The sequence below is a fragment of the Globicephala melas genome, chromosome 11, assembly GCF_963455315.2.
Source record: "Globicephala melas chromosome 11, mGloMel1.2, whole genome shotgun sequence".
In the NCBI taxonomy this organism is placed as follows: Eukaryota; Metazoa; Chordata; class Mammalia; order Artiodactyla; family Delphinidae; genus Globicephala; species Globicephala melas.
Window position 1 is genome coordinate 50,187,059 of NC_083324.2, and position 9,792 is coordinate 50,196,850.

General features: G+C 41.2%; 1 long non-coding RNA gene across 1 annotated transcript in view; it reads right to left on the reverse strand.

Moving 5' to 3' along the window:
• Positions 1–6,332, reverse strand: part of LOC132598122 (uncharacterized) — a 100,690-nt gene extending 94,358 nt beyond the window's left edge. The window contains exon 1 of the long non-coding RNA XR_009565851.1: positions 6,183–6,332. This is a non-coding gene — a long non-coding RNA (uncharacterized lncRNA). The remainder of the gene's footprint in view (positions 1–6,182) is intronic.
• Between the last annotated feature and the right edge of the window lie 3,460 nt (positions 6,333–9,792).

Here is a 9,792-nt window from a genome sequence, read left to right on the forward strand (position 1 = left end):
TGGGCCCTAGTCATGGAAGGTCCCACACATTTATCTCCTGAAAGAGAGGACCAAACTCTGCCTCAGAACTGCTGTGAACTGGGCTGTGAATGAACAGGGCATGAGCATATGGGGAGAAAGAAGACACAGAAAGTTTCCAGGAGGCCCAGAGGTGATTCTCAGCAATGACCACCTTCTAAAAGAGAGAAAACTCTGGAAGGGAGTGGGAGTACTCCTTGGCAGTAGCAGCTGGTAAAAGGAATCTACAAAATCAGGACAGGTGGTGGAACTTCCCTCAAACTTGGCTAGGATCTAAAGCAGAAGGTGCCATACATAAGAGAAAAGAAAAAAAGAGGCAATTTTGGTTAAGAAACCACGTAGGTAAGATGCTCTAATATAATAGCTAGGCAAGGAAAATTCAACACATTTAATAATTCTATATAAGCTTTTTTAAGTTATAACATGCATCTAAAGATACCATAAGAGAAACCACCTGAAAAATAGCAGGAAAACTTCTCTGTAGAAAACTCTCATTATAGGGCTTCCCTGGTGGCGCAGTGGTTGGGAGTCCGCCTGCCGATGCAGGGGACAGGGGTTCATGCCCCGGTCCGGGAGGATCCCACATGCCGCGGAGCGGCTGGTCCCGTGAGCCATGGCCGCTGAGCCTGCGAGTCCAGAGCCTGTGCTCCGCAACGGGAGAGGCCACAACAGTGAGAGGCCCGCGTACCACACACACAGAAAAAGACAAAAAAAAAACCCCTCTCATTATAAAGTATAGAAAAATTGTAACCCAACATGAAAAACAACAATAACGACAATTAACTTTATGAGCAATTTCAGCTCTAAGCAGGAGATCACAAAGCAGCAGTATAAAAACTTTGGAAAGTAATGACCAGATAAAAAGAGGTGATGGCCAGTCAAAAGTATGAGGTGAAATGGAAGCTGATAATAACTTAGGAAAGAAATGGAAACAAAAGAAATAGGATTTAAGAATGACAACTACATTAAAAAGAAAACAAGGGACAAAATAAAGTTACCCCCCAAAGAAGCATATTAAAAGACAAGGGCTTCCCTGGTGGCGCAGTGGTTGAGGGTCCGCCTGCCGATGCAGGGGACGTGGGTTTGTGCCCCGGTCCGGGAAGATCCCACGTGCCGCGGAGCGGCTGCGCCCATGAGCCATGGCCGCGGAGCCTGTTGCTCTGAAACGGGAGAGCCCACAGCAGTGAGAGGCCCGCGTACCGCAACAACAAAAAAAAAGAATAGAAACAGGAACAGAGAAGGAACCAAAGAAAGAGGATAATGGTTAAGAGACAGAAGAGTGATATATAAAGTAGGCAACACACAGACCTGAGATTCCTAAAGGAAACAAATCAAGAGTACAGAGCAAATATTTAAAATTTAAATTAAGATACTTTCCTAAAATAAAGGGAAATTCTAATCTACATATTGCAAGAATATACTATATTCTAAAGAAAACTGATGCCCCAAAAGTCAAAACAAAAATAATTCAATGTACTAAACATGAAAGATAAAGAAAGAATCCTTTGGTCACAGAGGTACAAAGATCACATCATTCTTAGAGAAATAAAACTGAGTTAACCATCAGACATAAAAGAGACACTAGAGCAACACCTCCAGCTAAAGGAAAGAGTGAGCCAAGAATTTTATATTCTGCCAAGTAGTAATTGCTACAGGCAATTTGGCTTTGCAAAGTCTCAGGAAATATTGTACCTATGTGCTATTTTGAGGAATGTGCTAGATGATTAGAAAATCTTCAACAGGATGACTGATGGTGAACATTGAATGCATTTATCCATATAGAGATTTAAGAATAAACCAAAGGATTACAAAATAAAATGCAAATGGACATTTCTAAATTATAGAAAACAAGAAAGAAAATAGATGATATTGAGAATGACTTAATGGACTATGAAAGAAAATAAATTTTTAGATGGAGTTACAGAATAAGCCACAATTCTATGTGCTATATACAAGAGACACCTAAACCAAATGATTCAGATAGGATAAAAATGAAAATGTAGACAAGGTATAAGGGCAATTGCAAACCAAAAAAGAAAGCAGGGGGCATGACTTTAATATTAAACAAGGTAAATTTGGGGCAAAAACACATTAAATTTATCAAAGAGAGGGATTACACATTGCTACAAGGTAACATACTGTGGAAGTTGAATAATACCCCCCCCACCCCTCCCCCAAAGATGCCCATGTCCTAATCCTAGGAACCTGTGAATATGTTACCTTAATATTTCAAAGACTCTGCAGATAAGGATCTTGAGATGGGAAGATTATCCTGGATTCTCTGGGTGTGCCCAATGTAATCACAAGGGGCCTTATAGAATTGAGGCAGTTGGTACATATTCAGAGAGAAAAGATGTAAGGATGGACCAAGAGGTCAGAGGGGAGATGCTTTGAACATGGAGAAAGGGTCCATGAGCCAAAGAACGTAGGTGGCTTCTAGAAGGTGGGAAAGGCAAGGACATGGATGTTCACCAGAGCTTCCAGAGGAAACTAACTCTACTGGCACTTTGATTTTAGCACCATTAGGTTTATTTCAGACTGTTGACCTCCAGATCTGTAAGAAATAAATTTGTGGTTTTTAAGTCACTAAGTCTGTGTTACTATGTTACAGCAGCAAAAGGAAACAGAAATGATAGCAATATATAGTAAAGAGCCTACAAGAAGGGCAATTAGCAATCACGAACATATCATTTATTCAAAAATATATTTACATTTTTTAAAATATGTCAGCTGTAAAGGAGGGGTAGGTTTCTGGCAAATTTTGGCTTGACTTACATATCTACTGTTGACTTACATAGTTGCTTACTCTGTGCAACGTACACTAATAAATACCATTTATCACTAAAAACAGTATCAGAAGATATGCATTATCATCATCTAGAGTAGAATAAAGTAGAACACTGCTGTTCATAAAGGGAAAGTAATCTTCCCCCAAAACAAGCTAGAAATAAGTAGAGCTAGAGTTTAAACGTTTCTCTGCCTGGTACCAAAACTCATGCTCTCTTCAGCATTGAGTATTTTAAGTATTTGTATTTTTCCTTCTATCCTGATGCTCACATCCTGGATAAGGCGAATGGGATTGGGCAGGAAGGAAAATTAGGATTCACTGAGCAGTAAGGAATGTCTTAGGTTTTTTCACACACATGTAACTGTATTCATTTCTCTAATTCCAGAAGCAGCCTCAACAATAACAAAGAACTCTGGATTAAGAGGCATAACATCAACGCAAGTGACCTAAACCCAAATCTTTAACTCACAGCTGCCAAAACCCCACTGAAGTAAATTCAATCTATGGTATATTACTGTAGAACCAGTGAAGGTTGTTAGCCACTCACCTGAAACTTAAATGAACTTCAGCAAGAAAAGCAGAAGGTAATATCCCTACCAGCTGCCATTTACCCACTGTGGAGGAGAACAGTACATAGAGAGGGAAGGAAGGGACGCCAAGGAGGCCTTGCTAACACTCCAGGCTCAGCATACCAGGTACCACAGGGCAAGTGGCTGAGGGGCAAATCTCAGAGTTCTTGGAGTCTCTAGCCTGGGTACCAAGATTCACCTGGCACAAAAAATCAAGAGTATTCACAGTTTATGCTTGCAGCCTGCCTCAGGCAGATCTATTGTACATGTGCCGGGAAGAGGCTATGCTTTGCATTTGGCTTCTTCCGAGCAACAGAGGGCATTCAGAAAGGCAGTGACAGCTCTAGGAAGCTTGGTGATGTGAAGGCAGACCAGATGTAACAGTTAGACAGTTGAGCTGCCTCCCTCCAAACGCAGCTATGATCCTGGATCTCTAAATTGGCAACAAAAAATTATAATGAATTTAAACTTCTCCTAACTATATGATTTCCCCCAATAACAAGCTAGAAATTCACGGAGCTAGAATTTAAACCTACCTCTGCCTGGTTCTTAAGCCCACGCTCTTTCCAATATTCTTCATTTTAAACATTCCTATTTCTTCTTCTATTCTGATACTCACAGCCAAGGACTCTATGAGAAAGAAAGAAAAGAGAAGGGGCGAAAAGAGAAGGGGAGGGAAAGGAAGAGAAACAGAGATACTTTCACAGTCTGAAAGAAACCGTATCGGATCCCGGTGCATGAGACAATCATTGTCACTCCCCCTCACACAGATGAAAAGAACAGGCAGAGAAAAATCATCAATTATGTGTAAAGACTCAACATATCAAAAAAGGAAAAGTGTGAACAATGAAAGTTTTCTCCCAAGGAGGCACCCTTGATTCCGCTGTTGAAAGGAAAGTCCTTGACTGGGGGTATAGCCAAGGATGTAATTTATTAATTCACATAAAAGGAAATAGATGGTGGGGGGAAGAGGGGAAGCAGATGTGAGTTTGAATTCAGACTCCATTATTACCTGACTAGTCTTGGACAAAGGATTTAATTTAATTGAACCTCAGTCTTCTCAAATTAAAATGAGAATAACAACACTGGGCGTTACTTTTTGGTTCTGGCTAATGTAAGCAGAAATGGACAGTTGTTAGAAGGATATTAATAATTTACAAAATGAACAAAGGAGCACAGGAAACAAGATAGTGTAGACAAGTTAGCAGGAACACTACAGTCTCATCGAGCACTTCCACAAAGCAAGTAAATTCTAACAATTTTCAGTAATTTAAAAGCGCAGCTGAAGATTGATCTACCCAGGGTTAACTATGAACGGCCTGATTTGGTTCACATTCCTACCATGGCTAGGGCATCTTAATGTACTGTCTAACTGGATAGTAGAAAGTGAGGAAAAGGTAATTTGCTAAAAGGAAGTCAGGAACTATTGCCCAGAAAAGGTGGAATGGATGTTTGGTGGGCCAGATAACAAGTGTCTAGCATATATCCTCATAAGGTGGTTATGAGGAGGTAATAAGAGATTTTTGGCAAAGCATCCAATAAATGAAAGCTAAAATCAGACAGGAGAGGACCAGGATTTTGTTGTCCTGTGAGTTAGAGGACTTAGCCACCTTGATTCTTTAAAATAGCAACATGACCTGTGAGCTTTTGTTTTCAATTAAGCCACTTCTGTGTGGGACCAGAGTCGGTTTAGCCATTTTTCTTAAACTGGTCTGAAAAGAATCTTTTCTTTTGCTGCTTAGAAACCTTCCCCCTTTTCCTCTAACATGTATTTAGCAAGAAAAACTTTCCCTCTAGCCCTTCCCCTTTCATGGTTTTGTTTTAATGTCCCCTGAAAATTAAAAAAAAAAAATTGATTGGCAGACGACAATTCTAATTGTGGTTGTATCCTTGGAAACCACAGAAAATTGGCTACTTTAGGCTAATTTGTTATTGTGATTTTCATGACAACAGCCAAGGGTTTATTTTAACTACTGTTTTTACTCTAATTCAATTAGGAAATAAAAAATGTTTAAAGCCAAACAGCCCTTAGACTCTCTAAGGCTGTTTCTGTTTCTCTATGTGCCTCAGTGGTGAGTGTAATAGAAGCCAGGAGATGAAGCCAATTCAGATGCCACTTGCCTTCCTGGGTTTATTTGGTGACTGACGGCCAATAATGTGTTCAAACCCTGTGTAGGAGGTTCATGGACATGGATCCAGACCTACCCTGGCCAGTCACCTTTCTTTGCAGGGTGTGTATAACTGAAAGGAAACCATTTCCTCTTGAGGTGTAAGTTTGGAGTCACTATCAAATTCTTCCAGGCAAGAAATATTAATTGTTGCCAAACACCAGCTGAAACGCACCCTTCTCAGTCTAAGACTGCAGCATGACCTGGGCTGGAGGGGTATAGACTCCATACCTTCTCAGGGCTCATACTAATTCATCAGCACAAGGAAGAGGGATTAGAACCCTCAAATCTCATTAATTATTGTTCACATTTCCACCTAGCCAGAGGGAAAACTGGGAAAAAAAGGAATGTAGTTATCCTTTTACTGTGAATATACATCATTATTACTTCCCAGCCAGTATCTCAAGATAAGTCGAAGGCAGGGTCCTTCCATCTACAAGTTCCAGAAAACACAGACACTCCCTTCACCACCCCCTAGCACAGGAAGTGCAGACACATATCCTAAACCTGGTCTGTCTGAAGCTCTCACCTGTGAACCTGAATCTCTAGGGTAGGATGTAAAAGCCCAGGGTCAGTTAGAGATGAGTCACCTAGACTGCCAATATGCAGTTGAAAGTCAAATAGCAAAGCAGTAATTACCCTTTCCAGCAGATCTCAGCAGTGCGCATAGTCCGGGGCCATCACTCCCGTGGTGTTTTCAGCCGTGGTGATGTGGCTCCAGGGGCAAATGGCCTGGCGTGGCTTGCTAAGCAGCCTGAAAAGATTATTTGATCCTGTAAAGAGAAGGAATAAAGGGTAGGGAAGGTGAGAAAAAAGAACAGCTAATTTTTGTCATAAGCATTTTGTACTATTTGGGTATTAAGATGTTTATACATAGAGCTTTAACAAAAATAACATTCTGTCATCAAGAAGGCTGTGGGAGACAGAAATGCAGGAGTAAGTTTATTTTATACAAACCTTCCACTCACTCCTAAATGCATCCTACAGAATCCTAAAGAAGGGACTGGAAGAAACTCCCTTCATCAAGTACTCAAGAAACTGGAGGAGAGAAAACAAGCACTGCTATGGAATATTCTTGGAGTTGTTGGTAAAAGACACTGAGTTTGAAACTGACTGCTTGACTTTCAGTAGGACTGGAGGATGCTGGGACGGGATGACCATTTAGCAAGGTGTACCTGCCTGAGGAAAAAAGTGTGCACAGCTAAAATAAAGAGAAGTAAAGTGATGATGACAGTGGTCTGAATCACAGAAATATATGGCTATTGCTAATTGATAATGGTGTCCTGTACAGCAGGAAAGGATGGGCAGCCAGCTGACGTTCTGCTTCAGATTTACAACCTCCAGAATTCTATGTCTAACAGAAGCAATACCTGAGCCATCATGATAGGAGCCCTTTACACTTGAGTCACTTGCCAGATTCAGACCTCTTTGGACTAAGAGAAAGCTGGATATCCTTGAGGGAGGACTCTTCGATAACACAATGGGTTCCTACCATGAATCTTCCTCCTCACCTTCCCCAAAGGGCCTTATAGCCATTAGCTAGACTTCGTGGGTATTGAATAAAGAGCTTTAACCAGACATGGATGCTGTGGGAAGTTCAATTTAAATCAAAGCTTATCCTTAGGGACCTAGAATGTCATTGTGATTCACAGGAAATAAGGAGGACTTTACAGAGGTCAAGTATTAAATAGATCGTGACTTGAGTCTACCTCATAGTAGCCCCAGCTGGGTCTTCCTCTATATCATGTGTATTTCCTTGGTTCCCAAGTATATTTTAGACAAGATAACTTCAGCCACTGGCATAATCACAGTTTAATCTGATCCACGGAGGAAGGTTTATTTTGGTAGGAGGGTGAATGAAAGGTTCTAGAACTCCCTTTCTGTACCAAAACACTGAACGCAAAATATAATGACATCCCTCGGGAAATCTCAGAAGCATGTGCCACTGATCAAGATTTGAGAGGTTCAGAATGTTGATTCTTCTCATCATGCCATTTGACTCACCAATTTGGCTAGTACGGCAGATGGATGGTTCCTTAAGGGTGACACGTAATAGGCATATGTTTAATTAGGTTAAACTCCTTTTACAGCTTGTTTGCTAGATATGGTCTGCTTACTGGAAGAAGTATTCTACAGCAGCCAGTATGCTGCTATTAATCTAATCAATTATTCATTCTTATCCCCAAAAGAAGAGACAACAGGATCCATTGCATTTATCTAGCAGAAAGAGCTATGCAACTTTACCCTTCAGACTTAAAATCATTTCCATATTCTGTATATGTTTTACAAGTTCACTTTCAGGGACCATGATCTTTGTACCATCCCAGAATATATCATTCTGGTTCATCATGTTAGTGAGACTAGGCAGATAAAAGTAGCAACTACAGCAAATGCCTTGGAAACACTTGCACAATAGTTCCAAGAAGATAAACTCCTCACAGACACAGAATGCTTTTAATTCCTGGGGATCCAGTGATCTGGAGCATGCCAGCATATACGTTCTTAGAAGAAACAGTCCTGAACAGCATTCCCTGTTATCACTAAGAAGGAGGCAAAGTAGTCCTTGGGGATTTTACAGGCAATATATACCATATTTGGTTGTGCTTTTCCAATCTATTTACCAGGTTATTAAAAACATTTTCTGCTTTGAGTGAGTTCAAGAGCAAGCGGAAGCTTCCAGCTGGTCCAAGTTGCAGTGCAAACAGCCCTGCCACTTGGCTCCCAACTCAGCTGAATCCAGGCCGCTTGAAATCTGTGGTAGATGGGGGTGCAGTCTGGAGTCTGTGACAACCCTGATGGGAAAAGCACATTTCTTAGGATTTATGCATAAAAATTCTCTACGTTCTTTACAAAGTAATTATTATTTTGAAAAATACTCTTGCCTCACGTTATACTTTGGTTGATGCCTATCCATGTGCCCATGCAAACTGAGGTAGACATCCTGGACTGTATGTTACCTAAAAACTTTGAGCCATGAAGTCAGATGCACACACCAGCACACCTTTGTCAAATGGAAAAGGTGTGTGCGGGACTGGACCCAAGCAGTTCCCAAAGCATGAGAAAGTCGCGTGCGCAGATGGCTCACACACACAGCGTGCCTTCCCTTGACACACAGCCACCCCTCCCTCAACCCACACTTTTGATCTCATGGGGAGACTCTTATGACTGGAGCAACTATAATTTATCATAAAACAGGGACACATTTGAGCTAAAAAGTAGGCCAGGACAACAAGCCTAAAACGGGACTGTTCTAGTCAAATAATTTTGCATTATCACCCTACCTTAGTGGTTTTCAATCTTGTCCCCCAAGAACATCTAGCAACGTCCGGTGATATTTTTGGTTGTCACAACTTGAGGGAAGGTGTGCTGTGAGCATCTAGTGAGTAAAACTCAGGGATGCTGCTAGACATCCTAAAATGCACAGAAACGTCTCACCCACAGGAAAGAATTAGCCAACCTAGAATACCAATAATGCTGAGATTGAGAAACTCATCTATAACTACTTGACTTAAGAGGGATAAGTTAATTTATGGGAAGTTCCACATGACAGGCTAGTACCAGGTGAAAGTGGACAGCTACAGCATTATAACCACACTCAGAGGTGGACTGGGTGTGAAAGAGTTTAGGAAAGAGAAATATTCCTAGGAGGCAGAAACGTAAGGGTTACAATGTAAGGAGGTATGCTGAAGTAATGACCCACACAGATCTTTGAACACAGGGTCCATTCCTTGGAAAGCAAGCTTGGAAGACTGCTGGTAAGGCGATTTGGAGAAATATAGGTTAATGTACCACTTGTAAATGGGCCTCAAGACCTCATTGCTGAAGAGGCCCTTAATTAACAAGAACATCTGCTCTGAGTCTTTCAGTTGACCAAATGCTGTCAACTGGCCCCAGGTTCCCAGTGAGGTTCTAAAAATGTGGCCATAGTGACAGCTTAAAAAGAAAAAAGTCATCTTTTCCCTGATCTGTGCTGATCTGTGTACCACTTTTCGTTGAGTATCTGATTCACTCTTTTTTTTTTTAACATCTTTATTGGAGTATAACTGCTTTACAATGGTGCGTTAGTTTCTGCTGTATAACAAAGTGAATCAGTTATACATATACATATATCCCCATATCTCTTCCCTCTTGTGTCTCCCTCCCACCCTCCCTATCCCACCCCTCTAGGTGGTCACAAAGCACCAAGCTGATCTCCCTGTGCTATGCGGCTGCTTCCCACTAGCTATCGGTTTTACATTTGGTAGTGTAT